We start from the raw sequence: 19855 nt of genomic DNA on the forward strand, positions 1-19855 counted from the left end.
CTTTAAATGATTGAAATGTCAACACCAAGAAAAAGTCTTTGGCTATGAGAAGCTCATTTAAATTTCCTCACATAAATGTAAAAGGAATGCGGACAGAAAGAATGGGAACAACAGGAACTAGAAAACAGACCAAGACAACTTTGTCCCCTTGTCTGGCCTCACTCTCAATGTGCCTGGCCTCCCAAGACAACCGTGTCCCATCATCTGGCCTGGCCCTCAACGTGCCTGGCCTTCCAAGACAAACATGTCCCATCATCTGGCCTGGCCCTCAACGTGCCTGGCCTTCCAAGACAAACATGTCCCATCATCTGGCCTGGCTCTCAGTGTGCCTGGCCTCCCAAGCTCTACTTCTCCATCATACATATGAGACATTAGGAGGTGACACAGTCTGGCAAATGCTCCCACCAAACAACACCCTTGCTTTGGCATCTTCTCAAATGGCTTACCAGTCCAGTGGCATAGACAAGCTTAACTCCGTGGGGTTTAGTTCCAGCATGTGCAGTGCTGGCCCAGAATGGTCCAGCACACCAGAACAATAGTTCTGGCCTTCACACTCCTGAGGTTTTGAAGCTGTTTGTTTGTTTGTTTGTTTGTTTTCAGACAAGGTTTCTCTGTATAACAACCCTGGTTCTCCTGGAACCCGCTCTGTAGACCAGGCTGGCCTTGAGCTCACAGAGATCCACTTGTCTCTCCCTCCTGAGTGCTGGGATTAAAGGTGTGCGCCACCACTGCCTGGCCGCTCTAGAGGATCCGAAAACAGGCATTTTCCTCATCCCTGGGCTTGTGGACCTTTGCCAATCTCCCTAAAACCTCCCAAAGCCTAAGAACCAGGGCTCCAGGTGAGAATCTTAGGTCCTCCTGCTCCTTGAACATTGCTTTGTCTTTGTAGAAACACCAGAAACAACTCAAGATTGCAGAAATTTCATCCTCACCCCGAACCATCCTTTCCTGTCTGAAAACAAATTTCCTGCAAATGGGATTGCCAGGCTTTCCAAGCAGACAGCACATGGTGTTACCAGCCATGATGGCAGTGAAGCTGAATGTCTCATGGTTTGACAGCACAGGGTCCTCCTATACCGAGATGACACCATATGACTGGCTGTCCATAGTGACAGATTTGAGTCTAAGCCACATACCGGAATAGAGGCACTACCCATGACTCTCCCAGTGTGTGAGCCCAGAGAATTGTACTTATACCCAAGCTAAACTCTCCACAAAATCTCACACATGGAGAATGATGGTTCAAGGCAAAAACTTAACTTGTTTCTGTTCCTTAAAATGACTGCAGAGTAGGTTCCAGGTTAGCCTTAGTTACACAGGGACCCATTTCTAAAGCCAGCCACACCTCAAATACCTCCTAGGTAGTCAGCGGCCTCACAGGGTCAAGAGCTTGCAAGGCCACACAGAATTCCAGGAGGCCTGTGGGCACCCTCCACAAGCTGGCACCAGGGAAACCAAGAAAACTCTAGACTTGGCACAGGATGAACCGTGAGGATTCTGGGCCTGGCCAAATGAGAAGGTGGGGCTTCTTTCCCAAGGGCCACGAGGGCTGGGTGTGTAGAGCTTTACTCAAAGGGCTGGTCCTACACGGGGATAGACTAGTTGAGGAGTCTATGAAGCCACCCTGACCCTAACTGACCCATTATTACTGCAATCTGACCAACCAGGACGACATCTGTAACCCTCAAAAGTCCATGTGCATCATCCAAAAATGGACTTTTCAAAGTCAGAAACTAGCTCAACTACACGTGTGTGACCTCTGCCCCTGTTGTGGGGTGCTGCGGGTTGCATTCCGCCACCCAGCTCCAGCCACTGGCCAGCTTTACCCGAAATAACAACATATAAACTGTATTCATTTAAACACTGCTTGGCCCACTAGCTCTAGCCTCTTACAGGCTAATTCTCATATCCCGATCAACCCATCTCTAATAATCTGTGTAGCATCAGTCTTACCGGGAAAGATTCAGCATGTCTGACCTGGCAGCTCGCTTCATGGCATCTGCCTCAGAGAGCAGAGCTATTGCGTCTGGCTCTGAGAGGAGCTGCATGATTTCTGACCTCACTTCCTCTTCTTCCCAGCATTTTGTTCTGTTTATTCCACCCACCTATGTTCTTACCTATCAGGGCCAAGGCAGTTTATTTAACCAATGACCTTCCTCCATCATGCCCCGGGACTGAGCATGCCACTAGATTGCATCTGCCTCTGGCCTCTGCTCACAGACCGCTAGGACTCGCCTTGTGGAGGGATCTCTGATGCAAAGATTTGAGATGAAGATTGGAACTAATTTTCATACCACTTTGAAATGCAGCAAGACATAGGAGCCCTCACCTCACCTGAACAAAAGCACCTGGTCCAGCAGCTGGATGCTGGGATGCAATGTGGGCTTCAGATAAGTGGATGGGGTGGGGGAATCTCCTCAGAGCATGCCCTTCACTCCTCAAAAAAAAAAAAAAAATGCTTCTGGAAGCACCTTGCAGGAGAGCAGGACACTGAACCTCCCAGAGTTTGCTATACTCTAAGAAAGAATGGTAATAAATTCAAGTAGCAAAGTCGATGCTAACTGCCTCTCTCCTGTACAGTGTGTGCTGAAAAGTGGAGACAGAGAGACCAGCGCAGGGCAGCAGTGAGGGCAGGGGTTTCTTCCCACTTACAGAATTCCGAAGTGGCCTTCACTCCCATGCTTCTGGACACTGTGTTCTCCGTCCCCCCTTTGCCTGTGCCTCTCCCCTCACAGCACTCTTGACTGTGCATGAGCGCTCACCCTTCAAAACCCTGCACAGCCTATGCCATCTCCCTCCCCACTCAGGCGGGGCCCCTCTGCTGGCCTTTTCAGGGTTGCTTCTACACTGTGGAGATCCTTGCAACAGAATTCAAGCAGAGCATAGAAAGGAGCACCTTCTCCAAGGTCAGTGACGTGAAGGGCAGCCTAGGATCTCAGATACGAGGAGGAAATGTTAATTCCCACCTCTGTCCCTCTGCCTTCCCACAAAGATGGAGTCCTTAAGCAAGGACAGTTTTCCAGCCTTGTACACGTGGTGTCCTATGCAGGCCTGGCCAGGGCTGACGGTGGAGAAACATTCAGAATAGGTGGTGGTTGTCCCTTCCCCACACTGTTCTCAAGGGACATCCAGCTGTGGCTCCTGAGTAGTCTGGTCATAGTAGAATAGAGTATAGGCTCACCCATCTGATGGAGGAGGCTTTAGCACAAACCTGGGTCTAAAAGGAGGATGTTCCACCTCCCACAACCCAGCCGATACTGTAGTGTGGAGAAGCTGCATTTCACATGGGAAACCTCAGCAACATCACCCTATCTCTGTCTGGGAATGTGTATTGATCAGAGAAACACATCTAGACAACTGGAACCTTCACCCTATTAAAAACACTCAAAACCAGGTCAAGAGGGGTATTCCTATGGTGAGACTGGTCTGTTTTTTTTTCCTTTTCTCTTTACTTATGAGTGGACCCTTGGCTGTTTCCAAATTCTTACGACATGAAACCCTGAGCTCCTAGTACCTGGAGGAGCTATAGTATGAAGGTACCAGCTGACCTTAACCCCAGAGCAGGGATCCTGGTGTCAAGAAACAACTTGGCCTTCTATTATGACGTAAGCAGTCTTTGTCCATGGTGACAGGATTATCAGAGCCCAGAAAGAACAGGGTGTCTTAGAATAACCCAGAATGGAGTTCATTCCAGCAGAAATGAGGAAGACCCTAAAGGGTATGTGACCAGAGAGGAGATGAGAAAGAACAAACCTCCACGAAACGTGCCATTGGCAGAAAAGAGACCAGGAATGCAAAGCAGCCACGGCAAGAACGGTCTTGGGGTGATTGTGTCTCATGCACCCACTGACCCTTCTAGAAGTCAGACTCACATCTGGAGAGAGAGGGTAAAGAGACAAGCACAGAAGGGGTCCAGCAAGCATGCCTTCCTTCCCAGAGTTACCAAGAGACCATCCAACTTGGGTTTCTCCTCAAAAATTTCCCAGCAATATTCCCCAAACAGGAGAGCTCATAGCTAAGCACCAAGTGCCTTCTGCTAGCTTTTGTTTGTTTGTTGTTGTTGCTTTTTCCCCCCAGCATTTATTTTTGGGGGCAGGGGCATGCATGCTCCAGCACCCCTGTGGGTGTCAGGAGGAAAACCTACAGAAGGTAGTTCTCTCCCTCAGTCACATTGGGCTTGGCAGAAAGTAGCTACCCGCTGAGACATCCCACCAGACTGCTTTTGGTTTTGCAAATCAGGATTTCACATAGACCAAGCACAGCCTCAAAAGCTGTGTGCACTCAGAGATAGCTTTGAACTTCTGATCCTCCTGCCTCTGCCTCCAGAATACTGGGAACACAGCCACATCTGGTTGTTTCCACATTCCAAAGTCTTTCCCTTAGCTCTTTCAGCACCACTGAGACCTCAGAGAGAAGACCGAGTTCAGTCTGCCCACCACAGATGGCCCCAAAGCTGGTGCCTTGGTTACAAAGTTTGCATTGGCCCTGGACGCCTTGCTGACCACAAAGGAAACAAAGGCAACACTCACAGGGACGTCAGATGAGCCAGCCCCTTGTGCCAGGGGCAGCATGTGCCAGGAAGCAGCTCTTGGTCCGTGTTCAAGGTCTCATGGACAGACACTAAGTTCTGGGCCAAACCCAGACCACGTACCCCAACCCTGTTTCCCTCGGCACCATGCTCTCCTCATGGTCCCTAAAAGGCTCCCCACTTGTGTGCGTGCGTGTGTGTGTGTGTGTGTGTGTGTGTGTGTGTACACTGTTCCGAGACCGACCAAATCAAAAAGCAGGTGGCATTCTTGGTTCTCACGGATGGAATATCTATGTCCCCGTTAGTGTTGACCAGGATAGGGCACGGTTGATTGGCAGGTGGAAATTGAGTAACAAACATAGGAAACAACAGTCAGCTGGAAGCTGCCTCAGCACCCCAGGACACAGGCAGATCTGACCTGACAGAGTAGTGAAGGGAGGAAAGGGATGAAGAAGATAGGAGCTGTCAAGGACCAGACACCACAGTTCAGGCATGGAAGAGGAGAGAAGGAACAGGGAGGGGTGCGGGGAGGCTCAATGATGCAAAATCTGGAATAAAGAATCAAACAACTGGGCATACTCGAAACCTTTCATTGTCCTCTCTCCCAACCTCACTAAAATGTGAACCACATTCATCCTCTACAGCAGGAGGCCAAACTGGGCTTTAAGGGATCACACACTGTTCGTTATATAATTTGGTCTGTGTGATTTTTTTTTTCCAGTCTTTCCCCCTGAGTCACTGGTGTGAGAATGAAAAAAAAAAAAGTCTCTGTCCATTTCATTTTGAATCTAAGAAGTCTTTTCCACAGCAAGAGGAAATCTACATCAATCCGGAGAAAGGTGAGGCTGGGCAGTGTATTGTGTGTGCAATCATCTTATCATCCCATGCACAGCCCACTCGGGGTGCTTGAGGACTCTTAGCCCTGGGACTTCAGCTTCCATCAAACCAGAGAAGATAATCTATAACCTCCACAGCCAGAGGAGGGATAGGCCGACGGACATGCACTATGCAAAACGCTCAACATCTAGTAGCTGCTGACAGAGGGACGTGGCTTCGAGAAGTGACTGTGTGGCAGAATGGAGCCCCACGTGACAAGGGACTGCTGGAAAGGACAGCATAGGAAACCTTCCCTTTCCTCCAGTGTCAGAGAGGCTCTCAACACAACCAGCCACCAGCTCCCGGATTCTCTGACCTGCGTCCTCTCCTCCTCCACAGATCCAGGGAGGTCTCCGCTTCCCACTGGACAGTCCATGTGTTTCTCCCCAGGCCACAGCACTCCAGGCTTGCCTGCTGTGCAGCCCCTTAGACCTCCCAGCTACATTCCTCTCCCAGAAACATAGATTTCATTTCTATGATGGTAAATGACAACAGTCAGTCTGCCAGAATCAAGAGTGACCTCGGACATGAGTATGCTCACGAGGGACTATCTGGATGGCACTGATTTGGAAAGACCTGCCCGGCTATGCTTGAAGGCCTTTTCTGGCTAGGATAGTGGACTGTATGAATGGAGACCGAGCAGGGTGTGCGTTCATCGTCCTCTTCTTCCTGGCTGGGATAGTGGACTGTATGAATGGAGACCGAGCAGGGTGTACGTTCATCGTCCTCTTCTTCCTGGCTGGGATAGTGGCCTGTATGAATGGAGGATGAGCAGCAGTGTGCGTTCATCGCCCTCTTCTTCCTGGCTGGGATAGTGGCCTGTATGAATGGAGGATGAGCAGCAGTGTGCGTTCATCGCCCTCTTCTTCCTGGCTGGGATAGTGGACTGTATGAATGGAGGATGAGCAGGGCGTGCGTTCATCATCCTCTTCTCCCTGGCTGGGATAGTGGACTGTATGAATGGAGGATGAGAAGGGTGTGCGTTCATCGTCCTCTTCTGACTGCACATGTACTGCCATCATTTACTTCAAGCTCCTGCTCCCCTAACTCCCTTGCCACGACGGGACTACACTTCCAGTTGTGAACCAACTAACATAAACTCTTTCTCCTCTAATCTGCTTTTGTCCGAGTATCTTACCACAGTGACAGACAGCTAAACCCAGCTACCTTTGTTCAGGAAGAGCAAGCATGCTCGGATGAGATGGAGTGGGGTCTTCAGGAAGCTTTCCCAGGCAGCAGGCTGGGCAGGGGTGGACTGGCAGGCCTTGCAGGCCCTCAGAGGCCAGCTTCTTATCTCACAGGGCTAGAATGATCCATGTGGGCTCTTGTCCTCCTCCAGGGCACTAGAGATGTCTGGCTCCTTCTTGGACCCCCTGTGGTAGGCAAGTGCAAGGACTTGAGCCCACAAATGTCGTGAAAGGCTTGACTTGCATGGGACAGTAGAATGCAGGACTTGCACTGCTCACAGGGATGTGCAAGGCTGGATTGAAGGAGGGGGAAGTGAAAAGACAGGAACCCTGGATCTGCCAGAGCTCGTCAGAGAAACTCTGTGCCTCCCAGTGACTGGAAGTTGAGGACGACGGGAAGGCTGGTCTTGGAAGGCAGTGAGGGAGGTCCCTGTGTGGGAAACACAGGGTCAGAGCTGGAGGGAAAGACTTGTGGTTGAATAGGCATTGCAATGGAACTTGGCAGCTAGTTGGTACGTCAAAGGAGGCATGAGACCAACTCAGCAGAAGGGAGCAGAGGCCAGTTTTACAGAGTGGCTTCTCCAACTCTCTGACATGCTCATCTATAACTAGAGGGGAGTGGTTCCTGACTCCATCAGGGGCAGATCTACCTGCACAGTTCAAAGTCATTGGCAGTGCCACCCAGCCTAATGCTACACAAGCTGCTTGATCGGGACAGATGGCATGAACTCTTTCAATACGGGCTTGTTGACTCCATGTCTACTTTTTACTTGGCTGGTATTTTCGATTCTTAAGCAAGTATCTAGGAATTTAAATCAGGCCGTTGCCTCCTGGGGGGAGGGGCAAAATTTATGTAGGCGGGACTTATGCATATGAGCCCTAAAAGACTTCTTTGGAGCCAGGAAGCAAACAGATGAATTCCTAGAGTCATAAGCGGAAATTCTCTTGCACAGTGACTCTCAGCTTTGGCGGGAAAATTTATCCCTGAAGGATGTATCTAGCAATTTCTGGAACATTCTAGATTGTTAGGGCCACAGTGGGAGGCCTTACTACTCCTGGCATCTCATGGCAGGATGGAGTTATCAGCCTATTTTGCTCAGGACAGCCCCACAAACAAGAGCTATTTGTCCCCAAATGTCAACTGTGATGTGGCAGAGCAGTCTTGCCTGTAAGGAAGGACACGTGGGAAGCCTGACAGGGAGGCACACAGATAGGCAGCTCCTCAGATAGCCTTGTGCCCATCTTTTCTCAACCAAGGACTCCCTTTTCGTGCATGTTGTCCTCTTCTGTGCCAACTATGGTTCCTTGAGAGGCCCACAATGTCCATAAGAACCTGGCATGGTATTCAGTAATGCCACATGGCACCACTATGCCCCGCCACTCTTTCTAGAAGGGTGGGCAGAGAACATCAGGGAGAGAGATGGACTCAGGGTTACCAAGAAGATGTGATAGTCTACATGGACTGTCAACTTAATAGGACCTAGAACTAACCTAGGAGACTACCCTCTGACAGAGTTTGTGGCTGGGGTTAACTGAGGCATGAAGACCCAGCTTAAATGTGGCCAACTTATTTCCACGTGCATAAGGCTCTGGTCTGAATAAAAGGGAAAAAGCGAGGGACACACCAAACTTCATTGTCTCTATCTCTCTCTGCTTTCTGAATGAAAATCCGGTTGTTTCCTGCCCTGTTGCCATGTGTCCAGTTAAAGTGTGAGCCCAAAGAAGCCTTCCCATCCTTAACTCACTTTCCTCAGGGATTTTATCACTGCACCAAGAGCAACTAACACCTACATGGCCTAGCCTTTCTCCTGACCCCTCCCACCCGTGCTCCCCCTTCCTCACAACATGGAAGGGAAGGGAAGGAAGGAGGGGCTAGGGCGATTGTCAGCCAACCAGGATCCACGGCAAAGGTTTTGACAGTGGAATTGATTGTGTGTGCTGAGCTACCTCGTCCTGGGAAGAAGTGCTTGGTTCTTTAAAATTTCATCAGCCTTGGTTAGCCTCCTGCCCACAGGGAATTGACTGCTCACAATGGCCCCCGGGAGAGAGGTGAAGCAGACCAGACTGCACCCCTGTCAATTCTTCTCTCCCATTCGCATTTCAAAGCTTGTCCAAGATAAAGCCTAGCGGCATATTCACAGATGATAATCTGCATTTTAAACTGGGTTTTGAACGTGAGGAAAGCCGGGCTCCAGGGCTCCATCCCATCTGTCTTGGCTGGCAGGACTGGGGCAGCAGCAGGGGTCCTTAATTAGAAGTGACTCAGGCAGGCTGGCTCCTTGGGTAAACACAGGTCTTGACTACAGTTCATACCGGTTTTACTGTGTGCCCTGCAATGTCTTTCCCTGCCCACACTGTCTCCCAGAAAACTACAACACTCCCCAGAATGACAACGGCTTGTCTTCCCCGCACTGTTCTGCTTCTCCAACTTCTGAAATATCTCTCTGCCTCTGCAGGCTTAAAAAATAAATACGAAAGGCACCTGGGGGAAGATCCAGAGGGTAGAGATTTGCCGCCTAAAACACAAACATTGTTTCTCTCCTTCGGCTGGGGATGGGCTTCCGGTGGTTGAGTACCACCTTAATCACCCCCTCTAGGACTGCATAGAAAGGGTATCCTTGTAGTACCCACGTGAAGCTGCAGCATTTGGAATGTGGAGGGGAAGATCAGGAGTTCGAGGCCATCCTCAGCTACACAGGGAGTTTAAAGGCCCGTTCTGGATATATGAATCCTGTCTCCCCCTTAAGCCTCCTCACCCCACAAGAACAAATAAAAATAAATAAATAAAGTCCCTCAGGTCCATTGTCTTCTAGGCCAGTGGTTCTCAACCTGTGGGTCTCAACCCCTTTGGCAAACCTCCATCTCTGAAAATATTTTACATTATGATTCATAATGGTAGCAAAATTACAGTTACGAAGTAGCAGTGAAAATAATTGTATGGTTGGGGTCACTGCAGCATGAGGAACTGTATGCATTAAAGGGTCGCAGCATTAGGAAGGTTGAGAACCAGGGCTCTAGGCTGTGTACTTGGGACTAGGACACAGAGAAAGAAGTCATCAGACCAGGAGAGGAGGCCTCTTTGGTCACTCCAAGGCAAGATTCTGGGAAGTGAGAGTTCAAACCCCAGTGTAGCTAGTCATAGTCCCAGAGGAGTCCCTTTACTAGTCTGTGTTTGAACAATGGGCAGTGACAATAGATTTTACATGCAAATTTGTTACGAGCACAAAGCAAACTTGATTCCCTGTGAAGTCCACCAATCAGCTGACATAAAGGAAGCCCTCAACAAAGAGGGGCCCCTAGCGTTTTCAGGGATTCTACACAACGACCAGTGGCCAGTCCGTCAGTGTCTCTGCAGGTCACCAGTCACACCCAAACTGAGGGAGGCCGGAACAGTTCTCCAAATTCCCTAACTCTTCTTTAGGTGACTGTCTAACCCAGGGGAGGGACAGCAGATTCCTTTGAGGCTAATCTCCTCAGAGATTAAAATAACAAAGAAATCAAAGAAATCGGGGAGACTCGCAAAAAGTTTCCTCCCAAGGTCAAACAGGCACGCAAAAGAGGGTGTTTTTCCTGGGAATCTTTTGTCAGGACGCCAAGTCACTTCCAGGCAGAGGTGACGACTGTAGGGTAAGATCAGTCTGCTGAGAAAATCTCTGACCCCAGGAAATACATTGAGGTAGCAGGAGGCTGTTTGATGTTCCAGGGTCTGGAGGTGAGCTGCTGTGGCTACTGCCTGCCTGAGGTGATGATGAGGGGTCTCTGGTTTCTATTGGCTCCACATGAGCTAGCTCCAAAGAACATGAGAGATCCAAAAACAAAACAGCAAACTATATTCTGTACCTGCCGGGAAGAGCCACAGTCCCCAGGCAGCAACACTATCTGCTCCGCACGGCCTCATTCAGGGTCCCACTCCCTCTTGTTTAGGTTAATTAACAGAAGATTCCCAGCCTTGTGTTCAACCAATAGAGATAGCGAGGCAAGTCAGTCAACAGCTGACCACTTCCTCCCCCACTGCCCAGTGCAACCTACATGTATAAAAAATAATTGTGGCAGAGGCAGGCGGATCTCTGTGAGTTCCAGACCAGCCTGGTCTACAAGAGCTAGTTCCAGGACAGGCTCCAAAACCACAGAGAAACCCTGTCTCGAAAAACCAAAAAAAAAAAAAAAAAATTGTGGAAACAACAGTCTGGGTCACCAGCTAGTGGGTGTTTCTATCAGTATCTCAGGGTGAGGGTGCTTTCCATGCGCCAGCTCCTGAGCACGTACCCAGAACACACAGTGCTGCAACATGCTATGTATGAACGACTATATGAAGGGCCGCTGGACAACGGACACGGGTGGACGTATGTACAAAAGTGGATGAGTCAATGGGCACTAACAGGGCTCAGGGTCCAGGAAGGTACTAGAACGAATTAAAAGAATGAGAAAACAGACAAGAAATCTCTGTGATACAAGAGTGCATTCTTGGGTAGGGTAGAAGCAGCATCAACAAAAATCACTCTCATTTTATGGTATTTTCTCTTATTTTGCCATTAGAAGAAAAAAAAAGAGATTGGTCAGCCTTTAAACTCTCTTAAAATTCTCCTCGCATGATTTAAAACTGTAACGCTTAACTTGATGTGTCCATAGCCCCTGACACACAGGAGACACACAATAGTTACACATCCCAAGAGAGGCTGAGCAGGAACCCCTTTTCCCCACAGCCCTGGCTTGCCGTCCCCAGAAAATGGAATCTCCTGGTCTAACGCTAGCTTTCCAAACTGACTCAGTGCGGATGAAAACTGCTGAGCTGGACTGACACAGGGTCTCCGTCTCCCAGTGTCAGAGGATGACTGAGCAGGCTTAGCCATCACCCATCAAGAGTCACTCAGAAACACGCATGACTTTTCTCCCCTGCCACTAGATCTCTTGTAGACCAGGCTGGCCTTGAACTCACAGAGATCCACCTGCCTCTGCCACTAGATCTCCCTTCAGTACACAGTAGGTGCTACAATGTTACCTTAGCCAATTCCAGTTCCGAACATTCGTGATTTAAAGCAATGGCCCGGATGGATGATCAAGATGCCACCCCACTTCTCCCCCACCCCCACCCCAGGTTCCAAGCACAGGCTGGCCTTCTGGGGGTCATCCTGGGGTACCTTGCTTCCCACAAAGCTCCACCTGTCTTCCACAGGTCAGACGTGTCCCTCTCTACCTGGATATCAGAGAGGGGTTTTGTCTGTTTAGGTGTTTGCTGCTTCCTCTCTGATTTGGGTTTTTGCTGTGAAATTCCTGGGTCTGGAAACTCAAGAGGGACAGGCTATGGAAGGCCATGGCAAGCCCACTGTCAGGCAGTATGCTAACTTGTGCTTGGCAAAAGGAAAGCAGATGTTTTTATGCTCTGAACCTGTCACCTAGTTCACTTGTCTTTAACCCCATTTTTCACTAGTTTGATGATTTGTTCGTTTTGACGGCTCCTAAGGATGTTAGGCAAGTTTTCTACCACTGAGCAACAAACCCAGCCCTCTGACTTTGTGCTGTGCTGCTCAGCTCCCATTGGCTGAGAACTTCTCTATCTGAAATGCCTAAGACCTCTGGCGCTATAGGGTCAACTTTTCAGACAGAGGTAACAGAAGTTAGATAAGGAACATTCAAGAAACCCCTGGTCCTTCCTGATTCCCCGTAGTCAGCGGACTGGGGTTCAAAGCCACAGTTTGGGCTTTCGTAGCCGGAGGTATCAGGAGGCCTTTGAAATTCTACCTACAGACAACCTCAGGAATTCAGGACTCTACTCAGTGCCATTAAAGAGATAATTCTGGTGTCAGCAAGACTTCACCAAGGCTTTCTTCTGAGGGACTGAAGAAAGGTTGCAACTCAAGCCACACCTGCTAATGGGCCTGCCTGGGGGCAATGAACTATTTACTCCTGGTTAGCACTAGGTAGGTGGTAATTTTCTCTCACATCTTAGTTTTCTTCTGAAGGTTTGTTTATCTCCCCAGGTGGATCAGAAGGATATCCTGCTTTTAACTTGGGACTCCTGATTTTTTTTTTCAAACAGGAACCCTGCCCCCATCCCACCCATCCCCCACCTCCCCACTTTGTACAGAGACACACATACACTGTAGCCTGCCTCCTACACACAGAGACACATGTGCACTGAACACGCATGCCCTGGAGCCTGCCTCCAACACACAGAGACACACCTACACTGTAGCCTGCCTCCTACACACAGAGACACATGTGCACTGGAGCCTGCCTCCTACACACAGAGACACATGTGCACTGGAGCCTGCCTCCTACACACAGAGACACATGTGCACTGGAGCCTGCCTCCTACACACAGAGACACATGTGCACTGGAGCCTGCCTCCTACACACAGAGACACATGTACACTGGAGCCTGCCTCCTACACACAGAGACACATGTACACTGGAGCCTGCCTCCTACACAGAGACACATGTGCACTGGAGCCTGCCTCCTACACACAGAGACACATGTGCACTGGAGCCTGCCTCCTACACACAGAGACACATGTGCACTGGAGCCTGCCTCCTACACACAGAGACACATGTGCACTGGAGCCTGCCTCCTACACAGAGACACATGTGCACTGGAGCCTGCCTCCTACACACAGAGACACGCATGCTCGGTTTCCCTTCTCTTAAGGTAACTTTTTTACTAGCTGAGGATGCTGGCTGATTACTCTTCAGATGAACAGATCCTTCCAGGTTTGGGAAGACTGGAGGGTGAACACTGGGTAACACATACTGGGTAACTGAGGCCAGATCCAAGCAGGAAGTCACTAGGGATCCTGCTAGGTAGTTAACATGCCTTACACTAACCGCACTTTGATTTGTGGCTAAATGAAGTTCAGAGCAGAGCCAAGACTCATACATGTTTAGACTTGTGGGCAAGCCTGCGCAGCTGATAACGTATTTACCATTGTGAATTCTCAGGTACTTTCCGAAACTTTATTTCAAAGTCCTCCCGGCCTGTAAAGAGTTAAACCCTCCTTCCACTCTTAGCTTGTCCAGTAGCACGTCTTAAGAAATACTGAAGTTTTTTAAAACTACCCCAAACGCCGGAAAGCGTCATAAACATCAACCGCACACCCTTTAAAAATCTCGACATCTGATGGAGAACCCAGAAGCATAAAATAGCATAAAATTAAGTAAATACCGCGGTGATTACAAATGCCTGTTTCCTTGACAACTCCCCTCCCCCAGCCCTTCTGCGATAGGGAAAAACCAAAACGAAAACGAGGAGGGGGTATCTACAGAGTCATGCTGCGCTCCAGCGGGGCCCAGCCAGGCCAAGACCAGGAAGGAAATACAAATAAATCAATTTAGATCGGGACTGTATTTTGTGGAGTATATTTTTGTGGTTGCCATAGAAACACCAGAGACAGAAGAACGTGTTGCACGAACACAAAAGAGAGCCCGTATTGAAGATTCTCTACAGCTTCACTGGTAGCCAAACAAACGCTTCCACCCTGGGAGGGGTGCTCGCAGAGCCCCAAAAGGCACCTCACCACCCGGGACAAAGCAGTGGTCCTCGGCGGAGCCCCTGTACCCCGCTCCCCATCCGGCATCATTCACCACCTCCACACCAGTCTCCCAGCCTGCCCCGAGCCCATCCCTTCCAAAGTCTGAGGAAAACCTGCCGAGCTGAGGAAACCCTGCTAGAGAAGGGCATCTGACCATTGCACGCCCCACCCCAGGAGAAGGTGCCTGGAAATCGCAGGGACACCACCTACCTCGTTCCCGGGAGCGCTGTGCATTGGCGCTCACCAGCTAGAACTGCGAGGCAGCTGCCTAGGGTTCAGAAACTGCCTCTACTTTAGAGAAGCTGTAAGTCAGCCAACACGCGAAAGAAAAAGCGAGACTCCACCCAAAGGGGTGGACCCTTCGGGGAGGGGAAAAAAAGGTGGTCCTCGGCTGACGTCTCTCCCCACCCATGTCACTTCCTTTTAAAGCTACGACTTAGCTGTGGGGAGGGCAGCTCGGACCCGTGTAACCTGAGTCACCGTCTTCTCCTTCCAATGGGTGTGAGGAAGTGTCCGGCTCGGCCTCCTGTTGGATTCAGATGGGATCGGGAAGTCTCCCGCGTGGACAACAAAGCCAGCCCAGTGGCCTGGCGGCGCTTGCCCAGCTCACGAACCTTGTTGCGTCCCCGCGCAGAAAAGGCCTGAGCAACCTCGGCCTCCTGCCCTGGAAATCGCCCTCCTGTTTCGTTCAGCAAAAAGAGGATGAGGGAGGAAGCCCGAGCACCCTAGTGCCCTCCTCACCTCTTCTGCCCCCCTCCGCCCCATGCTTAGAGTGAGGCTGTGACTCTTTCACTCGTTGAGCCCGGAAGCCCCTTCCAAGATCACATCCAGCGCTCCCAAGACAGAGGTGTGCAGACCGTGGATGCCAGGCACCAGGGCCGACTACCGCTGCAATTGTGCACACGCAGCAACCCGCACATGCACTTGGCATTTCACGCAGGTGTTAGCAAGGGTCTGAGCAGACCTTTTAAACAAAATAGAATCGTGAAACTTTAAAGGAGGGAGGACGGTTGGGAAGCGAACAAAGGCCAGGTGCGTGACATTCCTGGAAAGGTGATTTCAATCACAAGGTGCTTAAAGTGCCCTTCAAAAGCGCGCTGTCCCAGCCACTGTCACAGATGTTTTTGTAGTTACAGAAAGAAAGCCCCGGTGGTTCGTTCTGCTCTCTGGATGCATTCACAGTATTGCGGAGTTTCTAAATGCTGTAGAACCTCAAGGCAAGCAGCACGATGCAGACGGGCCAAGAGGGGGAAGGCACTCAAGAAACAGGAAACAGGGTTTCTACTTTGACGTCCAGGAAATCATCTGGAATGTGTGAAGAACAAAGCAGAATGGGGTGGGAGTGGAAGACAAAAGAATCCAAACCAAAACCAACCAAGAAAAGGTGGGGTGTAAAAATCAACTTGATCGGCTATTAATAAAAGGATGTTGGTAAAGTTTCCTGTAAGTACTAGAAATGAGATACTAACTGGTTAAGAGTGCTTACTGCTCTTGAAAAGGACAGGGTTGGGTTTCCAGCATCCACATCTGACAAGGCACAACCACCCTCAACACCAGGGACTCCAGCACCCCCTTCTGGCTCTCAGGAGAACCGCATAAATGTGATGCACAGAAGCAATAAAAATTAGTCTAAATGTTTGTTTTCTGCGTCCAATGCAATCTTTAAAACTTCTTGGTAATCCCCAGTTCCTGGAAGGTTAAGTGAGGGCTGACAATTTCAGGCCAGCCCGGGCTACCTAGAAAAATGACTCAATACCCCTCGCCCCAAAATAATTCTCATAAAACTTTTCAAGTTGTTATTTTATGACCTCATTGGTGGGAATCAAAAAGTTTTCCAAATAGTTAATTTTTTTCCTATTTATATTTTGAATGGGAATTAAATTTTAAAATTTGGGAATTCTTGCCAGGCATGGTGGTACACACCTTTAGTTTCAGCACTTGGGAGGCAAAGACAGATGGATCTCTGAGTTTGAGACCAGCCTGGTGTACAGAACTACTTCCATGATATTCAGGGCTATACAGGAAAACTCTATCTGGAAAAACCCTAATAATAATAATAATATAATACCTGAGACTTACATAAACTTACGCTATGTTGATTACAGGTACAGTAAATGATTTTGGTGGAAACAACAGGAAATTAAACATTTGACAATTACAACGCTTGTCCCAAGTTCAATATTTAATGTGTTTATTTCATTATCACGAATCAATTATGACCCTTGCTATCACTACAACTTTGTCTATTAGCCAATGTTGCTAAGAACTCAGGATCTTAGAAACATATCCGAGGAAAGGGAAGGAAACGGCCATTTGTGACTATTTAAAGTGGAATCACAACATCAATGGGCTGAATTCTAGGCATTTTATTGAGTCCCGTTTCGAGTCTGAGTCTGCTTTATATGCCCATATTCACAAAAGACTGTGAATTTCTGTCATAATGTAACAGTCTAATTCAGAAAATATTCCTTGGGAATCCATGCCACAAAAATAAGCCGTGAGTGCTCATTCTTAAAGCGGAAAGAGACATGTAAACAGCTGTGATACAGATGGACACAAGACTCCAGGGCGTAGGGTGCCACAGCGGCTGGAGAATGGGAAAAGGAAGCAGAGGGGTTGGGTCAGCGAAGTTTCTCAGCTCATTTCAAACTCTAAGGAGAAGGAAGGGCACTATCTCCGTCATTATGATGTAAGAAGTGATTATTACAAAGACGTCAACTCAGGATGAGAATTCCTAACCTAAAAATCTGAAACCTTCCAAAATCTAGACTTCTAGAGTTTTTGTGTGCCACCTGCCTCTTGTTCCAGGCCTCTGTCAAAGTACAGACATGCTAATTATTTAATATTGTATAAAATTAACTTTAGGTTACTTTATAAGGTACTTAGAAATAGAAAAAAAAATGTAAAACTTTCATACCAAGGACCGGGAGCGATGCCTCAGCAGTTAAGAGCACCAATTGCTCTTCAAGAGGACTTGAGTTCGAGTCCCAGCACCCATGAGACACTTCAAACCATCTGTAGCCCCAGTTCCAGAGGACCTAAAGCCCTCCTCTGGCCTCTGAAGGCACCAGGTACATACATACGTGAGGGCAAAGCACCCACACGCACAAGAAAATAAATAAATGAAACTTCTTATGCTTATATTCGGGTCTTGTCTCCAAGATCCTCAATCACTATGTATAGTCAAATATTCCCAAATCTGGAAAAGCTATCTAAACCACTTCTGACCATACACATTTTGGGTAAGGGATTGTCAACCAGTGGAGAAAGAAGAAACAAATTTAGAATGAGATTCAAGGCAAAAAAGTAGTAATTCAGAAAAATCCACGTAAATGGCTAATAAACAAGACTATAAAAGCCAAAGTTACACCAAAATACAAGTCCAGGGAAGACGCGCTTCTCTCCCTGGGCTTTCCAAATTCTGCAGACACACACATGCAGTGTAACCACACAGAATGCCATGGGTCTCTCCTCTAGCAATTGACACAAGCTCTGGAATTCATTTAAACAGGTTTTTCATGAGCCCCTAAAATACTTGTACTCCTGACCCCAGTCATACCACTCACTGTAGCTATACCTAGGAAGTAGGCAGGAAAAACCTGGAGGCTTGGGCAGTGCCCATCTGTTAGGAGCAGCTCAGTGACCGCCCAGGAGTATATTCCTATTGGAAGTTGCAGGTCAGTTACATAAACCATGGCTTGGCCACCAGGTGAGCCTCTTTATAAAAACTGAAAATCCTATCTTTGAAAACCAGGGAGATTTTCATGCTATAGAAAAAAAGTGGAAAAGGAACCAGGCTATGTAAAAATGTAACCTTCTGTGTTAGTTACTTCTCCTATTGCTGTGTTAAAATACCTAACAAAGGCCACTTAAAGGAGTTGAATTCCACCCAGTGTCAGAGGTAGCCCCACAGCTCAAGGAAGGCGACAGGTGTAGGAGGCAGCTGGCCACTTTGTATCCACAGTCAGTCAGCAAGAAGATAATGGTAAGTTCTGGTGCTCAGCTCACTTCCCCGTTTAGACAGCCTGGGCTCTCAGCCCACGGTATGACACGGCCTCCATTTAGGGTGGGTTTTCCCACCTTGTGATGATAACTGTTGTCACCTTGACAGAATCTAGAGTCACACAAGAGACAGCCTTGTTTGGGAGGTTATCTTGACTGCCCTAATGGAGGTGGAAAGACCTGACCACTGTGAGTGGAGTCATTCCCTAGATTGGATCCTGGACTAGGTAAATGGAGAAAGGGAGATAAGGAGCAGCGTGCACCCATCCCCCTCTGCTTCCTGACTGTGGATGTGCTGTCACCAGCTGCTGAAGCTCCTGCTGCCTTGGCTTCCTGTCATGAGGGACAGAACCTTCAACCGTTAAAGGAAACCCTTCTTGGGGCTGGAGAGATGGCTCAGAGGTTAAGAGCATTGCCTGCTCTTCCAAAGGTCCTGAGTTTAATTCCCAGCAACCACATGGTGGCTCACAACCATCTTTAATGGGGTCTGGTGCCCTCTTCTGGCCTGCAGGCATACACACAGACAGAATATTGTATATATAATAAATAAATAAATATATATACAAAAAAAAAGGAAACCCTTCTTCAGTAGCTTTTGTCAGGGTATTTAAAAAATTGTGTGTATATGTGTATCTGTGTGAGTGTGTGTGTGTGTGTCTGGTGTGTGTGTGTATCTGTGTGAGTACATGCCACATATGACAGGTGGCCACGACAGCAGCATAGGATCTGGAGTCACAGGTGGTTTGAGCTGCCTGGCCATGGCTGCAGGGAATTGACCTCAAGTCCTCTGCACAAGCAGAAAGTGCTTCTAACCACTAAGCAAATCTGTCGCTGTGAAGAGATGATGACCAAGGCAACTATAGCAGAAGAAAGCATGTGATGGAGGTTGGCTTACAGTTTCAGGGGTTCAGTCCATTATCATCGCGGAAGGAAGCATCGTGGCAGGCAGGAGTGGTGCTGGAGCAGTAGCTGAGAGCTACAACAGGATCTATGGTTGTTCATCCTTTTCTATAACTTCCTCTTCTTAACCCCCCCCATCTTCCATTCTATCGTCGTAATCATAAACTTTTAATATGTCTAAAATTTATTTCTTTTTAAACCTTTTTTTCATAAGCTCCAGGGAGTCAACTGGACCAACCTGAACAGACCAGACTCGCCCAGAATAAGTATAGTTTAATTCTTCCCTTATCATTCCTGGTCTTGGGAACCCCTGGGAAATTCCCTCCTCCACACCCTCCAAAAAAGACCCCCCATCTTAAATCCTGGGACTCTCCTCTCTTAATCACCTAGATGTAAAATTTTTTCCAGACATAATTTTCTGCCTTTCCAGCATCTTGCGAGGTCCAAGCTGCCAGCCAGCCAGTTCCTCAGAGCCCGGAAAATACAACAGGAATCAGCCACCCCAGGACATGGTCAAGTGTCTCAACTTCTTGTCGCCCACAAAGTCAGCGTGAAGCAGTCACGAGAGACCTTATGACACCCCATTCCCATCCATTAAGACCTCCCAACCCCCCAGATTTTTATAATAAACAAAAGGGTAGAATGTAATTATTCAGCCACAGATAAGGTTGCACTTCCAAGTTTTAAAGGCAGGTATGTGCCCACAGGCCCTCGGGTACAAAGGGCCCCGCATGACCCATGTGCGCATGTGTGGTTACATCCACGTATGACTCAGCTAACCCTTGTGCGTCATCAGTGTGATGTAGTCACGCCAACCCCCTGTGCACATGTGCTAG

General features: G+C 48.6%; 1 protein-coding gene across 2 annotated transcripts in view; it reads right to left on the minus strand.

The window, feature by feature from the left end:
• The window catches only part of Agpat4 (1-acylglycerol-3-phosphate O-acyltransferase 4), a 100983-nt gene extending 86521 nt beyond the window's left edge, over positions 1 to 14462 (minus strand). Inside the window, exon 1 of one of the 2 annotated variants that reach the window (XM_041679945.1) lies at positions 14328 to 14462. The gene's annotated coding sequence lies outside the window, so the exon portion shown is untranslated. Of the gene's footprint in view, positions 1 to 5720; positions 5737 to 14327 lie in introns of those variants that run through there. The other variant, XM_041679946.1, reaches the window with a different exon arrangement.
• Between the last annotated feature and the right edge of the window lie 5393 nt (positions 14463 to 19855).

Source organism: Microtus oregoni, unplaced genomic scaffold (genome assembly GCF_018167655.1).
Source record: "Microtus oregoni isolate MIOR12 unplaced genomic scaffold, Mior012 000033F_ref0000390, whole genome shotgun sequence".
Classification (NCBI taxonomy): Eukaryota; Metazoa; Chordata; class Mammalia; order Rodentia; family Cricetidae; genus Microtus; species Microtus oregoni.